The sequence below is a fragment of the Narcine bancroftii genome, chromosome 11, assembly GCF_036971445.1.
Source record: "Narcine bancroftii isolate sNarBan1 chromosome 11, sNarBan1.hap1, whole genome shotgun sequence".
NCBI lineage: Eukaryota > Metazoa > Chordata > Chondrichthyes > Torpediniformes > Narcinidae > Narcine > Narcine bancroftii.
Window position 1 is genome coordinate 9490047 of NC_091479.1, and position 23090 is coordinate 9513136.

At 42.9% G+C, this 23090-nt stretch overlaps 1 long non-coding RNA gene across 6 annotated transcripts in view; it reads right to left on the reverse strand.

Moving 5' to 3' along the window:
* The window catches only part of LOC138745475 (uncharacterized), a 69575-nt gene that overhangs the window by 33266 nt on the left and 13219 nt on the right, over positions 1-23090 (reverse strand). For 4 of the 6 annotated variants that reach the window (XR_011346294.1, XR_011346297.1, XR_011346299.1 and 1 more), the window contains 3 exons: positions 20361-20498; positions 18550-18658; positions 17528-18286 (listed from right to left, as the gene is read on the reverse strand). This is a non-coding gene — a long non-coding RNA (uncharacterized lncRNA). Of the gene's footprint in view, positions 1-17527; positions 18287-18549; positions 18659-20360; positions 20499-23090 lie in introns of those variants that run through there. The other 2 variants (XR_011346296.1, XR_011346295.1) reach the window with 2 other exon arrangements.

The following is a 23090-nucleotide window of genomic DNA, read 5'->3' on the forward strand; positions in this document are numbered from 1 at the left end:
TCGGGGACTAGCTGTAATTGGGCAGCATGGGTTTAAGTGGCTGGAATCAGCTTCTATTATATGCGGTAAATAAAATCTAAAATGTTAATTTATTAATTCACTGTATGCAAGTTGTTTCTGAGCAGCAAGGAGCTCTGATTTTTCCATGTTTTAATATGAATTCTCAATGCACTTCAAACTTTTGAGAGGGATTTGTGAAGTTGTGTGCAGATGGTTAAATAATTGACCTTGAGTGAAAAAGCTCACTGTTCAACAGGGAATTCCACCAACTTTTACAGAGTAAATTTATCGGAACTTGATGGTTTGGGCTTGGCTAATTTGGAGGAAGCCTGGGATTGAATTCCTGTCTCAGTAAATTCCTGAACGTTAAATGCCTTGTTCCGCAGGGTTGTAACACTGCTTGGATTACATTTTTAATGTCACATAAGCATTGTCTTGTTTCCCCTATTTCTATCATGAAACAATAATTTAGGGAGCTGTACAGCAGAAGTGAAGAATGGACAATACTGCTTAAATGCCTCTCGATAAGCCATTTTGATCAAGAAATCCCCACATTTTATTCCCATTCTGTGCATAGGGTGTCTGTTCAACACATCAGGTAGTTCAACACAATTCATTGTGTTCTGCATTCAGGCGATGGAGGGGGAAAATCAGCATCTCTTGGAATGTTCTGGAAACAGATTGGTTTAGTCTGATGCTGATGTTCACATTAAGAATTTCCGCTTCTGCAAGGATTCAGACTTGTGGCAAGTGGAAGTTAACTTGCTGACACATTCAGTTCTAAGGCAGCTCTGGTTACGTCTGGTCAGGCAATGTGCAAGATGAGGGGAGGAGGGGGGGAGAGGGGGGCAGAAAGAGACAAGCTATTGTAGCTCTAAGTCCAAGGCAGCCTCTGCAAAGTAAACTCATGGATATGTTTGCTGTTTTTTAGGTAATACTGACAACAAATGCTTTCAATAGGTTTGCGTCCTGAAAAAAAATTGTGGATTATGATATACAACTTCTTGCTGAACACAAAGATAATTTCAGATTTGCTGCATCTCGTAGGAATTTGGAGAAATATTAAATGAACTTTTATTGAATTGAGCACGTTTAATCGCACCATGATGCTGAAGTTCAACCGACCTAAACATGTTTTGCCGCTGATTTTCGTTTGTACTCAGCATCTGATGCCTCTCGTGCCAGTGTCCAACAATAGTTGGCCGGCACTGATGGATTCCAGTTGCTCTGATACCACTTTTCCAAGCTCGCAACGTCCTAGTTAGATGCTTCATCGTGTTCAACACTGACGGAATCAAGATCAGCGGGGAAGACATCCAATTGAGAAGGTAGAAACTGAATTTTGGATAACATGCTGCATTTCATGGTTTTGTGTACTTGAAGTAGACTTAAACTATGTAAAAATTGAAAAAATAGGTTATATTTTAAAAAAATTGTATGTGAGAGGAAATTTTAAGATGATTTTCATGATCAGTGGCTGAAAATCTATAAGATACACCTAAAAGTGTTAAGGAAGCAAAATCTTTGCTGTCCTATGTAATATGTAGCAAATGCACAATGTGTAGGAAAAAGGTCCTTGACTGTTCCAGGCAAACGGACTGATGTGCTATCAGATGTCAGTAACATGCTGTGTATTTTCAACAACGTCTGGCTTTGAGTCTGGCTTTGAGGAAGGTCTCTCTCTCACGCTGTTCATCTTCTGTGGTATCTGACGAAAATTCACCTGACTGTGTAACTCTATCCTTAGCTAGTGCTGGGTTAGACTAGCCAGGTCTGGTGAGGGAGGGGGTGGGGGGCAGAGGCAAAGCCTCCTTCTGACTCCACAACAAATTAGGGGTGATCTACTGAGATGTATCCTGGGACGGGGGAGTTCAGAAAAAGAAAAGAATAAGGAAAAGAGAGAGAAAAAGTAGGTAGAATGGCAAAATTTAGCCCTTTCGACATTGGAATTCCATTCTGTTCCATCCCAACCAGTAAATTCTGAGATATTAAGCAAATCGTCAAGTTTAGCAATTGATTGTTCATTTACAAATTAATTCAAGAAATACATGATTCGAGAGAGTCACTTCACAGGGCAGTTTCTTGAGATGTAGAAATACAACAAGGAAAAATAAAAGCACCCGTGTATGATTCCCAAATGTATTAGTGGCCAAACTCTCGGTGACCAATGTGGGGTCCGGTTTTAACTTAAATCAATGTTTAGTAACAAGCTGTTATAAGTATTTGACAGCCCTTGAGTTGAGAGAAAACCGGAGTGTGCAAAACTGCCTTCCATTCGTCATGGATCTTTTTCTCCCAATTTCATTTTCACTTTGTGCCCACATCCACTGCCCGCGTACTAAAATTCATCTGTATTGTTATTGCTCCCCCACCCCCCACCCCCCACCGCCCCCAGCCGCTTCCTGCTCTCCTTCCAGTGGTGTTGCATCTTGCTGGGTCATGTATTACTCAACAATGGGAAAGGATAACAAGGCGGTCTATGACCCTATAGCCCGTGCACACAGGAAGAGAAACTGGCTTGACTCTGTTCCACCATTCAATTAGATCACAGAAGATAGGCAAAGTTTTGAATTGAATTATTGATCATCATGTGCTCTAAGATGTGGTGAAGAAGCTTGAGGCACACAGGAGGCCCGCAGCTTCTGGAATCTGCAGCCTCAGACGATCTGCTCGAAGAACTCCGCAGGTTGAGCACCAGTGAGAGAAAAAGAATTGGCAGAGTTTGAAGACAGAGTGAAAGGGGGAGATTGTCAGTGTAATGTGGACTGGGTGGGAGGGAGGGGACAGGGGCCTCTGGAGGATTGGTGAACCGGGGACGGGTGAAGGATGTCGGACAGAAGCAGCTGCTTGGCAGGTGTCAAAGGCAGAAAGCAGTCAGATGGACGTAGAGTCAGAAGCAATGGAGCGGGATGATACATGGAGACAGTGATTCAGGATTCCTTCTATTGTCATATAATATACATAAAAATGTAATAACATGATATACTTCAAATTTTGTATCCCATAAGGCAACAAAGAGTCACCATGAGTATTACCCTAGGCCCCTAACAATAGGAGAAGGAGAGTCCCTTCAGTGTCAGAGGTGGATTCGCCTCTAGTGCTCCCACAGCCTCTGCAGCCACACAGACTCTTGTTCAAACCATTGGCAACCTGGGCTCCAAATCCAAACCGCCGACATGATCAGGAAGAACGTTCGGAAGACCTTCTTGGCCTCAGCACCCTCTCGATTCCTGGTTCCCGTGAGACAGTCACCAGCAGTCTGCAGCCTGTGTGGGCCCTTCTACTGCGCGTTGCTAACAAGCCCGTAGCTGGTATGGGTCCTTCGACCACATCACCAGCAGACCGCAACCTGTGTGAGTCCTTTGACCGCAAGTCGCCAGCAGTCCACAGCCTGTGCGAGTCCTTCGATTGCAAGTCGCGAGCAGCCCACAGCCTGTGTGAGTCCTTCAATTGCATCACCAGCACCTCACAGCCCCTACGAGTCTTTCAGCTGCATCTACTGTGGGTAGTGCTCTGAGTGTGGCACTATTAACATTGGTGAGACCCAGCGCTGACTTTGGGACTGTTTTGTCATTCATATCATTAGGCTGGAGGCCATACATTACTTCCAAATGTGGATAAAAAGCACAAACTGTGCCCCCCCCCCACCGCTGCCCACCCTACCCATGCACAGTGGAGGGACCTTTTAAAAACACAAAAGATGCAGCCAATTGAGGGCATCTTTCCCTTTGAGTGGCAAGTTGGAGGCAAGATTGCCCATCATGCATCTTCAACAGAAAGGAGAGTATAGTCATGAGCACTGGAGCAAAGATTGGAGTAGCTTGTCCTCCCTCTTGCCCAATGAAAGGTGCTGGCTTTATCTGTGACACTCAAGTGATTGGGACCCTCGTTGATGCACGGTTAGCGCAACGCTGATGCAGCGCCAGAGAACGGGATTTGAATCCCACGCTCTCTGTAAGAATGTTTCACGTTCTCCCCGTGTCTGCATGGGTTTCCTCCGAGTGCTCCAGTTACCTCTCACCCTTCAAAACGTATTGGGGTTGTAGGTCAATTGGGTGTAATTGGGCAACCCAGGCTCGTGGGCCAAAAGGTCCTGTTACCGTGCTGTACGTATGTCTAATTTAAAATTTAAATTAGTCTTCTTAGGGAAGGACAGGACCTTTGTCTTACTGCAATCTTCTTCCTGTTCTACCAACACCCACGCTTGAGATTTGATATGTCATCAAAGACTCTAGCACACTTCTACAGGTGTACTGTGGAGAGCATTCTGGCTGGATGCATTCTTGTGTTTAATTCCCACACAATTATTTTAGCACATGTACATCCTGAAACAGGGAAATGAAACTGCCTTGTGAGGTCATATTGTTTTCTCACTGAGGTTCACTTGAAATGCATCTAACATATGGTGGAAGGAAGGACCAGTCACTTTCAGTGGTTAACTTTCTTGCAGTGGGCCAGTTGGTGGAGATACTGCCTCACAACTCCCACAACCAAGGTTTGACCCTGACCTCCAGTACTATCTGTGTGGAGTTTGCACGTTTTGCCCATGATCCCATGCATTTTCCCCAGTGCTCTGGTCTCCCCCAGTCCCAGAGATGTGCACGTTGGTAGGCTAACTGTCTGCTATAAATTGATTCTGGTGTGTAGGTGAATGGTAGACTCTGAGGAGAGTTGGGGAGAATTAAACCACAATATCAGAATCAGAAATTATTGTCATGAACATGTGTCACAAAATTCATTGTTTTACAGCAGCGTTATTGTGCATTATGGGTCACACATTGCTATAAATTACATATTAAAGTAGTGACTGTGGTTCATTGTTCTTTCAGAAATCTGACGGTGGAGGGGAAGCAACTGTTTTTGTACCATTTGGTGTTCATCTTCAAGCTCTATCTCCTCCCTGATGGTAGCAGTGAGAAGAGGACATGGCCTGGGTAGTGATGGTACTTGATGACAGAGGCTGCTTTGTTGAGGCACAGCCTCTTGTAGATGGAGAGAAGACTGATGCCCATGATGGTACTGGCAGAATTCACAACTCTCTGTGGCTTTTTCCCGTCCCGTGCTTTGGAACCAGTGATGGAACCAGTCGGAATGCTCTCCACGGTACTTCTGCAGAAGTTTGCAAGAGTCTTTGATGACATACTCAAACGTGGGTGTTGGTCGAACCAGAGAGGTGCAGGGCCAAATTTCATGCCATACATTAAAAATATTTTTAAAATCTAGATCTACTGCACAGTAACAGGCCCTTCCGACTCACAAGCCTGTGCCGCCAAATCACACCCAATTGACCTGGAACCCCAGTGGGTTTTTGAAGGGTGGGAGGAAACTGGAGCGGCAGGAGGAAACCCACGAAGACACGGGGAGAACCACAAATTCTTTACAGAGAGCGCTGGATTCGAACCCGAGTCGCTGGCACTGTAAGAGTGTTGCGCTAACCGTGCCGTACACATGTCTCTATGACAAATAAATCTCATGTATCATGAAACAAGGGAAAAGCATTTAAACAAAAAGTAACAATAAATGCATCTGGAAGCTGCTTAATTAAAATGAGGAATTGGTACTGACACAGAGACATTTTGTAATTTTTTTGATCAAGTTCTCGAGGTTCTGCCCAGACTCAGTTCTTGTAACATTAGCCAATCATTGATAACAAAATGTATGTTATCACTAATGGCCTCTTTTTCAGATGCCAGAGCTCTGGAATCCCAACTATAAACCTTTCTGTTTCTTTCCTCTCTTTTAGAAGCTCCGTAAAATTTACCTCTTTGACTCCGTATTTTGGAACCTGTTTAGTCCAGTGCTGTTTATGAAGTGTCTTGAGATGCTTATTAAGTTAAGGGCAGTATTGTATGTTGTTTTTACGGCACTGGCAGATTCAGGCATGGTCAATGCAACCAATCCTGAACATAACTTTTGCCTGACGTTAGTGAATCCTCCCCCTAGTGGCCAGGGGCCAACAAAGATCTGGTCCTGTTTTGGCACTACACGACTGAACTCTCTCAGAGATTTCCCTGATAAGAGCTGAAGGTTTTAGGACCAGAGATGCCTAATTGTTTGGATAATGGAAGCTTCACTATTCATCTGATTCCTCAAGACCCGCACCCCCAGGTTCAGGAACAGCTGCTCCCCCTCCACCATCAGACTCCTCAACGTCAAACTCAATCAGGGACTCATTTAAGGACTCGTACTTGCGCACTTTCTCTCTCTTTATTGCAGTTTGCTTACATTTCTTTATTTGTTTACATTTTTTGAACTACCAATAAGTGTAATTCTGCCTCACCCACAGGAAAAAGAATCTCAGGGTTCTATGTGATGTCATGCATGTTATAACCATATAACCATTTACAGAGCGGAAACAGGCCATGTCGGCCTTTCGAGTCCGTTGTTCTCTGACAATTAATCTGAAATCTGGTTGTACTATCTTTAATGGTCAGACAAGGTGAATTTATTCTTTCTCACTCTGACATGGAAACAATCAGAATCAGAATCGGGTTTATTGTCATAAACCTGTCACAAATTTGTTGCTTTGCAGTAGCAATTACAAGCGCAAAATTGCTCTGAATTACAGTTCGATAAATAGAAGATATAAAAAATAAATTATTTACTTTTCATTTGCGGGGCGGGTTAGCATAGTGGTTTAGTGCAATGCTCTTACAGCGCCAATGACCGAGGTTCGAATCCTGCTCTGTCTGTCAGGAGTTTGTACGTACTCCCCGTGTCTGCGTGGGTTTTCTCCAGGTGCTCCAATTTCCTCCCACCGTGTGAAACTTACTGGGGGTCGTGTTTAATTGGGTGTAATTGGGCGGCATGGCCTGTTGCCAAGCTGTATGTCTATATTTAAAAATGTTAAATGTAAATAAAACATTTTAAATTTAAATGAATAAAAAAAATATTCTGTTGCCTTGGTAATATAGTTTTATTGCTTCACTGGATGTGCCATGATTTCAGCTGTTTAGTCCTCTTATTAAACCTTTCTACCTCTTCAACTTGCTCTACTCATCCCTCACGCTCTGGTTACTTAGATCAAACTCTACTCATGGTCCCGCGAAGATATTTTACTGTTAAAGGCACTATATAAATGTTTCTTATCCTGTTCTGAAGATCACAGCCACACCAAAATTCAAAGCCACCGTATCTGTCAATGTATAAATCTGTCAGATAAACCTGTCAGTCATTCACACCTAAACACTGATGCTGTCTACAATGCTAGGAAATATAATTCTATCTGTTATGGATAGAGAGGAGAGCACCAAGTTCCTTGGAGTTCACTTAACTAGTGACCTATTGTGGACATTCAACATCTCATCACTTGTCAGGAAGGTGCAACAGTGACTGCATTTCCTGAGAAGACTGAAGTGGGAAAGGCGATGGCCACCATGATGTCAACGTTCTACAGGAGCTCTATTGAGAGCGTCCTGGCCGAGTTCATCCCAGTGTGGTACAGTTGCTGCAGAGAGATGGATTGGAGGTGAATCCACAGGACTATAAGAATGGAATAGAGGTTCGCAGAGTGTCCCTCTCCCATTGGAGTGATCTACCAAGATCCTCATCTGAAGAGGGCATGCAAAATCACTGAGGACTCCTATCCCCCTGCACACAACATCTTTCAGCTGCTCCTTTTGGGGAAGACATACGAGAGTATTAGGGCCAGCACCTCCAGGCTGAGGAACATCTTCTTCAGTGAGAATGCTAAATGATCAAAGGAACTCTCACACTAACCATCCAACACTCTCATATTCACAAAACATTTATTTATTTCAATGAATACTTGTCCTGCATATGTACTGTTTGCCTGTGTGTTATATCTGGTTGTGTGTCTGCATATTTTGCATCGAGGACCAGAGAACAGTTTCGGCGGGTTGCACTTGTACAACCGGATGACAATGAACTTGACTTAACATCATTCTAAAGAAGTTATTGTTTGAAGATGTCCCTGTTTTATGAAGGTAGATGTATGCCATGCAAGATTCCCCTCTGACTTCCCCAGTCCTCCTTCAGTTCCCCAACACCCTCCCTCCCACATCCACCTATGAGCTCGTGCCTGTGCTCCTGTCCCCCACCAATTTTATTCAGGCGCCTGCCTGCATTTTGATCATACCTCGTTGAAGGGCTAAGGCCTGAAATGTTAGTCGTGTTTCATTATCTTTACCATATAAAGTATGTTGTGTGACTGCCTGAGTTTTTTACTTAATCACAGCATCTGCGGACTTCGTGTTTCACCCCATAATCAATCATCCTGTTGCCCTGGATAAATGAAGGGCATTTGACAGGTGGATGTCGGATGTTGTAGCAATCCTTGGCACTCCCTGCTCATACGATGCGCTCAGGTGTGAGAGTGGAGCTTGAACTCTGACCCCCTGATTCAGCAATTAAAGGTCTGAAGTCTGATGTATGAGAATATAGGGATTGGATTATTTACTAGCTTGAGCATTAATCTACTGTGAGCCATTCAGTTCAGCAAGTTTTGTTATGTCTCATAGTTGCATTCACAGCTGTATTATTGATCTGAATCTTTTAAATATCGTAATTTAGTTTTCATTTCATAGAACATCTTTCTTAATTGAATGAATTATAATAATAGCTAAATTGGAAAATATTTAAGAGACCATTTAGACTGTTTACTGCAATACAATCCTATGAGCTCCTTTGTAAACATCTTTAAACATAGATGAGCCTGACTTATGAAATAAAAGCAATACTCAATCATTTTATTTTAAATTAAAAGAAAATTTAGAAATACAGCATGGTAACAGGCCCTTTCGGCCCACAAGCCCGTGCACCACCTGCCACTTACCACTTATCACTCCCGGTACGTTTTGAAGAGTGGGAGGAAACTGGAGCCCTCAGACGTAACCCACGCATATACTACATTTACAAACATCACTCTTACCCTCCATTCTGATCACTGCTTGTGCCAGATACATAGCCATCTTTAAACACTTGTTTAAATGGGAAATAATATGTCTTTATCTTGTACAAACTCCAATAATCTGTCATGCTTGGGATTTTGATCATACTGAACTGGAAGATTTTCTGGATGTTATTGTTATTAACAAACAAAAGCACTGTTTTACTTTTTAAACGTAAATTTTAAATTTAGACATTGTGGTGAATCTATGTTGAGCTGTGTTAGGTCTGCTTTGTTCATGAATGAGTGAGACAAACACCAGACTGAGTCGAAATCAGGGTTCTTTGTTCTTTATTACCGGATTGTAACACTTGCGACTAACCATGTTAGTCGGAGAATGCATTCTGCCGTTATCAGCAAAATGGTGATTTTTTATACCCTTAGATACATGCTTAGAACATCATCATATCATTACTTGTCCAATGACTAAAACTGTTGCTATCCTTTCCCTGCTAGCTTCCTGCCTCTCAATCCATCAATGTCTCTCTTATCTTGTAAGTACAAGGATGCATTCACATCTTGTTACAGCCCTGTACAGGGTAACTCCTTACACATTCCCATCTCATGATGTTTTACCTTACAGCTGTCACTCTCTCGCTGTCACTTAGTCTGCTTTACTGACATTGGACATGTATTATCTCCACCATCAAAGACACTCCCCTTTGGTTTAACTGTGTATGAACCCATTATCATTCATTATTGTAGCACTAATTTCTGCTAATAAAAGCCATGATTCCTGGTTAACGACACAGCCTTCGATTTCTTCATTAACTGGCACTTCAGTAACAGGCCATTTCAATCCACGAGTCCATGCTACCCAATTTACACCCGATTAACCTACACCCCTGGTACGTATCGAACGGTGGAAGGAAACCTGAGCCCCTGGGGAAAACCCACGCCGATACCGGGAGAGCATACAAACTCCTTACAGATGGCACAGAATTCAAATCCAGGATCTCATCACTGGCGCTGTTAAGGCGTTGCCTAACCACTTCGCCAACCATGCCGCCATGTTATGCATTAATACCGCACATTTCCACTGAACCCCGTTGAGTTTAAAAGGGGTGGAATATAAATAAGCATTCCAAACAATGGCTCTGATAGCAAACTGGCCCATGTTCTTGATAACTAGTGTTCTGGACTCCGGCCATACTGCTGACCTATAGACAGGACCCAAGCCCTAACTGTACTCTGGACCCATGTCTCTAGCCATCTAGCTGACCCATGGTAAGGACCAGGGCCGTAACCGTGTTCTGGACCCCTATCCTAGGCCGTACCACTGACCCATGGTCAGGACCCAGGCCCTAACCGTACTCTGACCTCTGTCCTAGACCATACTGCTGACTCAGGCCCTTGGATTCTCTGAAGTTGGAAACTCAAGGACTTCTGAACAATTAGTTGCAGATTATCAAAGCTTTATTGTACTGTGGAAGAGGACAGAGTCACAAAGTCAGAAAGCAAGGTACAGGCCCTTCGGTCCAACTTGTCCATGCTGACCAAGTTGGCATTCTGGGGTAATCCTATTTACCTGCATTTGGTCCATAATCCTTCTTAGCCCTTCCTATCTATATGTCTATCCAAATTACTTCTGAATGTCAACATTATGCCCATTTCTACAGTTTCCTCTGCCATCTTATTCTAAAAGCAGACCACCCTCTCTATTAGGAAGGGTTATTTCCCTAACATTAGGGATATGGGGAAAAGGCAGGTCGGTGGAGATGAGCCGATCATCAGATCAACCATGATTACATTGAATGGTGGAGCAGGCTTGATGGGCCGAATGGGCGACTCCTGCTCCTAATTCTTATTTTAATGTGATTGACCACTACATTCCTGTATAAAATATAGTTTGTTAATCTCCTCCAGGATCTCTGTTCCTACTGGTAATAATCACTTGGATGTGTGGTACTCAACCAGCATTTAGCTGCAATTTCGGTAATAATCTCAACTACACAGAAGATCCAGCGTTTACCATTGCTAATCTGCGGGCCCTGGTATGTGACCAAGACATGAAAAGGTTGTTGTTAATGGGTGATATCTTTTTACTTGGGTGGAATAATCAAGAAGCCTTCTGGGGTTTCTTTTTGTTCAGCAAAAGAATTCCAAAAACTCAAAATGCTCAAAGCCTTGAGTTCAAAGATCAGCTGAAGTTCAGCTGTAGGTGCTTTAGTGGTTAGAAACTTCCCGTTGGTTTTCTCTTTGCCAGGCATCTTACCACTGTTGCCCTTAGCAACACATTCTTACCCTGTGGGGCCTACTGATCACGGGCCTTGGATGGAATTCCATTGGCTGAATTGTTTGCTGAGAGCCCTTTGGGGATTTGGCAGGGCAGGGGGCAGAAAGAGCTGCAAAGGAGAAACTGAAAGCTGATTTGTTTAATTTGCTTGAAATTATTATGGGGAAAGGTCAGAGGTTGAAATTGGGAATGGAATTGCTGATTTATTTAGCCCAGTTGGGAATAATTCAATGAATTGTTTTATTTTCTGGGCAAGATTTTGTTTTGTGGACTATATTGGAATAGAGCCCAATAAATTACGTTGTTAAGAGGACAAGCTTCAGCCAGAATAGAACATAGTCTTGCTCGAGAATGAGCTCGAAAAGGACTTTATGCTTCTTTTCATGGAAATAAGAACTGCCTAGTTTCTCAGAAGTAGGCTCACAATAAGGCTAGAGGTGCAGATATTTCAATCTGAATGTGGTGTCAGTCAGGATTAGGTTCGGTTGCAAATGGTGAAAGTGAACGCAGGCCATTGGGCAGTGCGGTTTGAATGGCTGTCTGTCTCCAAGCAGTTCAACGTTGAATGAAAGGAGAGCACCAGCAGTCAGTCCCCGAGAGTGGAGCGCACGATGCTGCCTCTCTAAAGTTGTGGTCATTGACGGAAAGGCTGGGAAGGAGAGTATTGCAGCAGGAAACCAAGCGCGCAGGGAAATCGCTGATACACGGTTGCTACTTTCCCAGGGAAACCTCGCGCAGGTGAGAAGTGATTCAAGTTTCCTGGGGTCTGAGGCCAGAACAATTTGTCATCTCTTTCAAACCATTTGGAGGTAAAAAAATCAATTCTCGAGGCCAAGATTTAAAGATTCCTGGTGTTAAGATAATAAATCACAGCTCTTCCTGAGATTGAAGCAATAAACTGCTGGAGGAACTCTGAGTTAAAGTGCCTAACCTGCTATATTCTTGCATCAGCACTTTTTCCATCTCACTGAGTTTGTCTGCCTCGTTGCCTTGTTCAGAGTACTAACAACATTGTATTTTGAAGTATCTTGATTGAGGGATAGATATTAGACAGGGTATTATGGAAGAAGGGCAGTACAGTTTGCATAGCGGTTAGCGCATCGTTACTATAGCGCCAGCAACCCAGGTTCGGGTACTGTCTATAAGGAGTGTACATATTCTCCTCGTGTCGGCGTGGGTTTTCTCCGGGTGCTCCAATTTCCTTCCACCCTTCAAAATGTACACGGATGGAAGTTCATTGGGATACTTGGGCAGCACAGACTTATGCATTAGAACGGCCTGTTACTGGGCTCTACATCTCAATGAAATTATAACACAGTATTCTTTTCATCCAACTGGGAGAGGGCAGACTGGAAAGAAGACACATCTCTCAACTCTTGCTAAACTCCCTCAACACGGCACTGGATTGTCAGTCTGGAACGTGCCCCCTGGAGTTGGTTCTGAGTGCTCCAACTGGGCAACATTCCAATTTCAGTGGTTTAACTAACACACACTGAGCGTTGTGGCCTTCTCCACTTCGGAGAGACTGGATACAGACGGCGAGAGCACTTCGCTGAGTTCTGTCGCTCTGTCTGTATCAGTGACAAGGATCCTCCCCAGTGGCCACCGTTTCAATTCTGCGTCCCACTCTCGCGCTGACGTGTCTGTCCATGGCCTTGTGTACTGTCAAACCAAGGCCACCTGTAAATTGGAGGAGCAACACCTTATTTTCCGTCTGGGCCCTCTCCAACTGGATGGCATTAACATCAACTTCTCCAGTTTCTGAAAGCCCACTCCCCGTTCTCCCCCATCCCTCTGTCTCCTTCCCTCCAGCTCCCCCCCTCTTCCCTCTCCATTCACAGATCTATCCCCCCTCCCCCTGTTTGCTGGTGTGCTCTCCCTCCCTTATCCACCTATCACCTGCTGTGTCCCTCCCCCTTCCCGCCCCCACCCTACTATTTTATTCAGAACCCTGCCTACATATCTTGATGAAGGGATCAAGCCTGAAACGTTGGTTACGTATCCTTATCTTTACTATATAAAGGACACTCTCTGAGCTGCTGCATTTCTCCAGCACTGTGTTTTTACTTCAATCACGGTGTCTGCAGACTTTCATGTTTTACTCTCATATCTTGGCGCCTCACAGTTCGGCGGGCAGCAACCTCCTTTGAAGAAGACCGCAGAGCCCACCTCACTAACAAAAGGCAAAGGAGGAAAAACCCAACCCACCAATTTTACCCTGCAACCGCTGCGACCGTGTCTGCCTGTCCCGCATCGGACTTGTCAGCCACAAACGAGCCTGCAGCTGACGTGGACTTTTACCCCCTCCATAAACCTTCGTCCGCGAAGCCAAGCCAAAGAAACCTCACAAGTTCCTCATTTGTACTCATTTGGCCTCAATGCAAAATAGGGATCATAATGAATAGATTCTACATTTATAAAAAATTTAAATTGTGACTAAGAGCACGGTACAGATCATTTCAGCCCACGAGACCGTGCCACTCAATTAACCTAGAATCCGTGATGCCAATGAGTAACGCGGATTATACAGAATTTTAAAAAGAATCACCATTTAAATGGCAACCACAAGCAATCCGATACCTAGGGATCAGGTTAGATAATAACTTAAGCCACTTGTACAAACTAAATTATCAGCCACTAATAAAGAAATTGCAGGAAGACTTAGAACATTGGAAAGAATTACCGCTAACATTGATAGGGAGGGTAAACTGCATTAAAATGGATGCCTTCCCAAGGATACAATACTTATTTCAATCGTTGCCAATTCCCTTAACAGAGAAATTCTTTAATGAACCAAAGAGAATAATAATGAAATTCTTGTGGAAAGGGGGGAAACCGAGGGTAGCGTTAGATAAATTAACAGAGAGGTAATAACCAAGGTGATTTGCAGTTACCAAACTTTAAAAATTATTATAGAGCCGCACAATTAAGGAATTTTCAGATTTTTAGCAGACAAGGGAAAAACCAGACTGGACAGAACTAGATACACTTTATAAGTGGGATGAAAAGCTGGTACAATATAAAAGCTCACCAGTATTGCATCATTTACTCAATATATGGAAGAAGATCCACTTAGAAAGGAAAAAAACACATTACCAAATACCAAAATTATTATTGACACAAAGTCCACTAATCCCTTTTACAATAGATAACCTTTCCTTTAGAGAATGGGAGAGGAAAGGAATCAAAAGAATAGAAAACTGTTTTTTGGGAAATAATTTATTAACATTTGAACAGTTGAAGTACAAATATGGAACAACTCACGGTACAATGTTTGCAGATCATCAACTGAAAGCTTATTTAAAGGATAAATTGGGAAACAGACAGAGATTACCTGAAGGAAGCAGCTTTGAATATGTGATTACAGACACAGTGATAATTAAAAGATTTATAACCAACATGTACATTAAGCTGCAAGATAAGGAAAATGAAATAAACTATAAACCTAAGCAGAAGTGGGAAAAGGATCTAAACATAAAGATAAAAAATGAAACATGGGAAAAGTTATGTTTATTGAACTATGAAGAATACAATAAACACAAGGTTACGCACGATACAGTATAATTGGTTACACAGGCTATATATCACGCCTCAAAAGTTAAAAGAATGGGATCCAACATTATCAGATAGATGTTTTTGCTGTAAGAAGGAAATGGGAACAACAGTACATGCAACTTGGGCATGTACGAAAGTGAAAATGTTTTGGGAAGATCTAAATCAGATATTAAATAAAATCACAAAAAAATAACATACCAAAAAATCCAGAGATCTTTCTTTTAAGTAACATAAGAAGTAAAGAATTAGGCCTCAAATTGGATAAAGTGCAAAAAAGATTCATTATGATAGCCTTAACAGTAGCAAAATAATGTATAATGTCAACTTGGAAAATGGAAGAGAGCCTGAGAATACAGCAATGGCACATGGAAATGAATAAAGGTATTCCATTGGAAAAAATAATATATAATTTAAAAAATAAAGCCACAATATTTGAACAAATTTGGGAACCATACATGGAACACAACAGAGAGGGTTTGCCTCGGACCTCCACCCCCTAAAATGATAAGAAGACAAAACGACTAGATTCAGTGTGTAAAAGTAGATGATGCATTTTTCTTGTTTATTTTCCTTTGTGTGAAGATATTGTTTTATGGTTTTATTGTATTGTATATGTTGAATATTTATGGGTTTTGGAGGGGGGTGGGAAGAGGGGAGGGAGGGAAAGGGGGGAAAAAGGGAGAAAACGCCACTGTGTATTTAATGAGAAACGTTTGTACATATTTTGGTTGATGTGGTTCACAGTGGGAAAAATAAAAAATTGTTAAAAAAAATTAACCTAGAATCCCTGGTATGTTTCGAATGGTGGGAGAAAACTGTTGTCCCCAGGGAAAAGCCACGCAGACATGGGGAGAATGTACAAACTCCTTACAGACAGTGCGGGATTTGAACCCCAATCCTGAACTAACCGCTACACTAACCGTGCCGCCCTAAAGGAACGTGTCATCACAAACAGGATTAAAACCTGTGCAGGGAATCCCCATTGGATTTGGAGTCCAATGTCATAACATTGACTGATTTGAATGGCACAAATGGGAAGCAGCTCCATGTTCCTAACCCAGATTTGTTGTTGGAAGCAGTGTGTGTGTGTGTGGGCAGATCTAACCCTTGATTTCCACGTGAGGTCACTTCCAATCTCAGGATTGCTGGAGAGGTCACATGACCCTCCCCAAACCACATTCCAAACAGGCTCCAGATGGAGAGGTCACATGATTCTCCCCAAACCACATTCCATCCAGGTTCTGCACTTTCATTCATTCCTTCCTACGAAGGAGCAGAATGAGGTCACTTGGCCTGTCAAGTCTGCTCCACCATTCAAATCATGGCTGATGTATTTTCCCTCTCAACCCCTCTTTGTCCTTCTTGATAAAAGAGTAATGTGTGCTTCCCAGAAACATGGCATTCACCATCGAAAAACCTTCTGATCATCCACAGCCACTATTATTAGACTGGGCTCCTGCAGACGTCCAGTGTATGTCTGACACCTGTTGGGGTTTGCACATCTGGGAAATCTGTTCCTGGCCAAACTTCACTGCTAGGGTGCTAATTTATGCAATTACTGGGCAATCTTAGATTGGAGACAGATGCAAAGTTTAAAAATCTTACTGTTTTTCACATGCTATTTATCTCTGAAATTGATAAGTTTCAATGTCACTAGTAAGAATTTTGGAATTCATCCTCAAAAGATTTACATTTTATCACTTTCTTTTAGACATCCAGCACGGTAACAGGCCATTTCAGCCCACCAGCCCGTACTGCCCAATTCCACCCAAATGACCTACATCCTCGATACGTTTCAAACGGTGAGAGGAAACCGGAGCCCCCAGGGGAAAACCCACGCAGACACGGGGAGAACGTACAAACTCCTTACAGACAAGCATTTTGTTATAAGATGGAATTACTACCTCAGAGCTTCAGAAACCCAGGTTCAGTCCTGATCTCTGATACTGTCAGTGTGGAGTTTGCACGTTCTCACTGAGTCCCATGCGAGACCCACGCATTCTACCATCCTTCCAGGCACTCTCCAGCATTACAGTTGGAGGAGTAATACCAATCCTCCTCAACTCCATCTCAGATTCGGATTCATTGTTAGAGTACGTAAATTACATCACATACAACCCTGAGATTCTTTCTCCTTCAGGTGAGGCAGAATTACCACTTATTGGCAGTGCAAAAAAAAAAGGACTCAACGTACACATGTAAACAAATAAGAAATGTAAACAAATTGTGCAATATCAATAAAGTGCAAAAGTAAGAATCCTTACACATATCCCGGAATTGAGTTTGTTATTGACGAGTCTGATGGTGGAGGGATAGCAGCTGTTCCTGAACCTGGTGGCGTGAGTATTGAGGCATCTATACCTCTTTCCTGATGGTAACAGTGAGAACAGAGCATTTGCTGGGCAGTGTGGATCCTTGATGATTGCTGCTGGTCTCTGATGGATATTCTCGAAAGTGCAGAGGATTCTTGCCTGTGGTGTCCTGGACTGTGTCCACTACCTTTTGCAGGGCTTTGCATTTTGGGGCATTGGTGTCCTTATACAAGACTGTGATGCAGCCGGTCAGCACACATTCCACCATACATCTGGAGAAATTTGCCAGGGCTTCTGAAGTCATGCCAAACCTCCAAAAACTCCTGAGGAAGTAGAGGCACTGATGTGCTTTCTTCATGATGCCATTAGAATGTTGGTTCCAGGAAAGATCCTCCGAGATAGTGACCCACAAGAACTTCATATTACCCATTGATTTTTTTTCTCTTCACTACTTTCTGCACCTGCCCACCACCCACTCACCCATCCCAGTGCCCCCCCCCACCCTCCATTGCCATCTGGCCATCATCTGACTATATATCGTTTCACCTCTCTCCGGTTGCCATCATCTTCATCCCTCACCTCCCCTGTCTGTCTACACCAATCGCTCTCCTGCTTCTGTCTCCCAACTCCACCCCTACCGTTCCCGCACACGGACACTCTCTATCTCCATCTCCATCTCCATCTCTCTCTCAGCTAGGGCCACAGTGATAAGTGGAGTTCCGCAGGGATCTGTTCTGGGTCCCTTCTCTTCTGTGATTTTTATAAATGACCTCGTTGAAGAAGCAGAAGGATGGGACAATAGGTTTGCAGATGATATGAAGGTTGTTGAAGGTTACAAAAGGATATAAACAGGATGTCGAGTTGAGTGGAAATGTGGCAGATTGAGTTCAATCCCAATATGTGCGAGGTGATGCATTAAACCTGAAGGCTGAGTACAAGACTCATGGTCAGATACTTAACATGTGTGGAGGAACAGAAGGACATTGGAATTCAAATCCATACATCTCTCAAGGTCGCCGCGCAGGTTGACAGGATAGTTAAGTCTCTGGGATATTGGGCTTCATTAGTCGGGGAAATTAGGTCAAGAGTCAAGAAGTCATGTCTCTGGTAAGACCACACTTAATGTGGCATTGTTTTCCTTGAACATTTGAATGTTGTCATCTCCTACCCCCTCACCCCCTTGAATCCGTCCAAGACAGGTTTTCTCCTTGAATCTGCATGCTTTACAATGGCCATTCCCAAAGTGAGACATACAGCTCTCCAAGGGGCCACAGACTAAAATCATAAAAAAAATTTTATGTAGTCATTCGGAGAGAAGTACGGAAGAAATCAATTGAACTTGACTGCTTCATGGGGAAGGGGTCCCATAAACTTTAAGCAGTGTCCTAAGGGGGCCATAGCCAAAACAAGGTTGAGAGTGCTTGCTTTTAGAAAGACAAATTTGGTGATGGATAAAAACAAATTCCTGATTTTTTTTCCCCCTCAAATGTTATAGTGATGTCCCTCAATCTATGGATTCCCCAATAGAAGAAACTCACCTTCTGGACAAATGGCCATGCTGTATCACGTACTGCTTCGACAATATAATTTCTCCACGTAAAACTCTTCAAATGTAGAAACTAATCCAAAGCACTTTGACAGAATATTCTATGAAAAAAAATCAGCAAGATACATCATTAGGAGTAAAACCAATCGAATATTAGGAAATCCCAATGGTTTCAGAAATTTAGATTTATTGTTAAGAGTACACACATGACATCACGTACAACCCTGAGATTCTTTTTCCTGCGGGCGAGGCAGAATGACCACTTATTGGTTGTACAAAAAAAAACTATACACAATGAACCCATGTAAACAAATTAAACATGTAAACAAAAAATGGATTGCAACATAGAGATGGAAAAAAATGGTTTGCCCCACTCCCTTGAATCTCTCTGTGGCCTTAATTACTATGAAACTCTCCAGAGTCCCAGTTCTCATGCTTCACTGAAACTCAAAGGGTTCAGAGAAAGATTTATTATGGTTCTGTGTTTAAAAAGTGTTGGGGCATTGGTTGGAATCGCATTCAATGGTCCAGAAATCAGCCTGTGCAGTATCCTCAGCATCCTATGTGTGCTGAATATCAGTTTTAACTAATATTTATTTCTTCTCAACTATTATATCTTTCCTTCGTTTTTCTGTTCTCTCATCAGTGTTGTGCTTGTTGAAGCCACGCGCTTTAAGGTCTTATGAGGACTCCTTGTGGGAGCTGCAGCACATTGCTCTGAGCTCACAGGTATTTTTTGGAATCCAGCATTGCTGATATTGCAGAATTGTGGCAGGGTATTCAGAAATTAAAGATTCATCTCCATTAAGCAATCTTGGCAAAACCATTGATGAAAGACTACATAATCTTTGACTTCTGGAAGTGCCATACTTAGGGCCACATGCTCCCCCCTTCTCCACTATTTGGGGTCACAAACATTCCTTGCAAGTGAAGCAACTCTTCACTCGTGAATCTGCAGGGGTCATGTACCACATCCAGTGCTCACATTATGGCCTCCTATAAAGTGGAGAGACTGGACGCAGATTGGGTGATCGATTCATTGTGCACCTTCCCTCTGTCCACTACGATTGCGGGATCCTCCCAGTGGCTAACCATTTCAATTCCGCGCTCCACTCCCACTCGGTCATGATTGTCCGTGTCCTCCAAGTCAAAGTCAAAGCCACATGCAAATTGGAGGAACAACACCTAATATTCTATCTGGGCATTCTTCAACCAGATGGCATGACCATTGACTTCTCCAGTTTCCATGAGCCCCCCCCCCCCCACCACTCAACCCCCATTTCTCTCTCAGTCTTCTTTCCTCCAGCTACCCACACTCTTCCATCTCCATTCAGGGAGATATCCCCTCCCCATAACCAACTTTTTTCTCTTCTGCCCTCCCACCTCTTGCCTGTGGACCTGTGCTCTTCTCCCTGACCCTCCCCTCGTCATTTTATTTAGTTGTCTCTCTGCTTCTTTTTTCATACCTTGATGAATGGCTTGACCCAAAGCATTGGTTTATCTATCTTTGCTGCGTAAAGAACACTGTGTCACCTGCTGAGTTTCTCCAGCACTTGTGTGTATTGAACTATGTACATGTACTCCCCGACTTAAGACCGTAATTGGGACTGAAGGATCGGTCAAATCTTGAAATGGAAGTAAGTTGGAATTTTTCCCAAGCGGATGGAGTACCGAAGTCTTAAAGCAAACTTTTTAATCGAATCTTTTTTCATTCTAGATTTGACGATAACAACCATAACCAAATATAACCATATAACAGTTTACTGCACGGAAACAAGCCATGTCGGCCCTTCAAGTCCGTACCGGTTCACTTGAACAACTCCACTAACTCCTCCGCAAACTCCTGAGGAAGTAGAGGCTTTCTTCATGATGCCATTGGTGTGTTGGTTCCAGGAAAGATCTTCCGAGATAGTGACTCAAGCACCTACATTCGCTCATCCTCTGTTGATGACAATAAAACAATCAAGTCATTAAGGAAAAGTTCTGACAACTTAAAGCTTCCTAAATTTGTTGATCAACCTTGACAAATTTTTCCATTGTTAGTCGGCATCCCGGAGTCCATAACAATATTGAATTTGTGCCCTTAACTTTTGTGCATGCACCAACCAAAGACTCGCACATGTGCACAGGAATCAAGAAGGCCGTGCCCCGACTACAGACACTAGGATGTTAAGTAATAGGGTAAGTATGCACATTTTGGCTCTTTATGCCCTGTGTCTGTTATAGTTTGTCAAATACAACATAAACTGTGTTAATTTTATATTTTTTCTTTATTTTAAAGTTTTTTTTTGGTCGTATGTGCAGATGGATGCAAGTCGCATAGGTCGCAAGTCAGGGAGTACTTGTAATCTTTATTTATTTTATGATTTTTTTAAGGTTTGGAAATCATAGAGAGCATACTGGGTGGTTGTATCACTCTCTGGTATGGAGGTCCCAATGTTTAGGACAAGAAAAAACTCCAGAGGGTTGTTAACTCGACCTTGACATTATGGACACCAGTCTTCACTCCATCGAGGACATCTACAAGAGCCAGTGTCTTAAGAAAACAGCCTCTACCCTCAAGGACCCCCACCACTCAGACCATAGCTTCTAGACTTGGCTACCATCAGGAAGGAGGAACAGGAGCCTGAAGACAAGCATCCAGTGGCACAAGGACAGCTTCTTCCCCTCTGCCATCAGATTGCTGAATGAACAATGAACCGCAGACACTGCCTTACTTTGAATTTATCTTGCACTATTTTTAAAATTTATTTTGTAAGATGGTTTAAATAAACATTTGCCCTGTGAGGCTGCCACAAAACAATGAATTTTGTGACATGTTCATGACATGAAATTCTGAATTTCTGTCTCAATGCATTCTAGTATGGAGTTAGAGAGATGTAGGTTCTGTTGTGGTGCCAAAGGTCATTCCAGTATTCCAGTACAAACTCTTGTATGTGTGCTGGCAGAATATTTAACCGTCACACTGAGCTCGATTCTGTCTGCACATGCCTCAATGGCCAAGATCTTAAAATCAAGATTTTTACAGCCCAGTACATCACAGGCAAAACTCTCTCTTTCCCCCCCCACCTCCCCCATCGAGAAAATATACATGAAATGCTGCCAATAGGAGGATAGCAGCAATCATCAGGGACCTACACCAGCCAGCACACACTTTGTATTCGCTGCTGCCATCAGGAAAGAGGTGTAGGTGCCATAAGACTCGCCCCACCAGGATCAGGAACAGCCGCTCCCCCTCCACCATCAGACTCCTCAACAACAAACTCAATCAGGGACTCATTTAAGGACTCATACTTATGCCCATTATTTATTACTGAATATTTATTTTCAGAATTGCACAGTTTGTTGGCACTTCCTCCTTGCTCACATTCCTCCCTTTACATTTCTACCTTGGCTTGAATTTTTTTTTGCACTACCACGAAGTAGAAATTCTGCCTGGGTCAGCAAGAAAAAAATTCTCCGGGCTGTACGTGAACTCTGACAATAAATCTGAAATTTGAACTTTGAAATGTAATCTTAATCATCCAGCAGGCAATGGCCCCTTCCGAGCCACAAGCCTGTGGCACCTAAATACCTCAATTAACCTACAATTCCCATATGCTTTTGAAGGGTGGGAGGTAACCGGAGCACCCAGAGGAAACCCTTGCAGACACGGGGAGAACACACAAACTCCTCACAGACAGCGCCGGATTTGAATCCGGGTCGCCGGCGCAGTAATAGTGTTGTGTTAATCACTACGCTCACTGTTGCGCCCAATTGTAACCTTCCCACATTGTAACGGTGACTACACATCAAGAAGTATTTCGTCAGCACTTTGGGAGGATGTGAAGCTATGCAATTTGGGATATAAATGCAAACTTTTTTCACTTTAAAAAAAAACTGAGCAAAGTGCTACATGTTGGAAGCAAACAGGATTGAGACCAATTGGATAGGTCTGTCAAAGAGCCGGCAGCTGGATGATATATTTCTATATTATTCTCATATGGAATACTAACTTCAATCAGTCTTTTGCCTGTGGGAGATTAAATGCATAGGCAAGTTCCTCGATCTGCATTATAATGGGTTATAATAGCTGGTTTCAGCTGGTCCTGTTCATTATCCTCTATTCTTGCTGAAAGCATATGTGTTGGCACGAGGTGATAATACGAAGAACTTGAGCGACAATGATTTCTTATGACTTAATATCCTATCACTGCTGTTCAATGTTCCATATCAAAAATTACCCAATTAACGACAGAGATTCCATGAAACCAGTGATATGAGAGCTTCTGCACGTGGCTTCCTGACACACAAGCCCTGGGAATAGGGCTGAGTCGAGGCCACTTCTTTGATGGACTTTCTCTCCGCATTTTGAAGGTGTAAAAGTCAGATGTATCCCAAGTGAGAAAACCCAGCCCACCAAATTAAACTCAACAAGAAAAGAGTTCCCGTCATTTATTGAAGCTTTCCATTATTCACCATGATGAGACAAGTGCTGTGAAGGGACTCTCGTAAACTTTTTAAGGTGTGCTCTGCAGAGCATTCTGGCCGGTT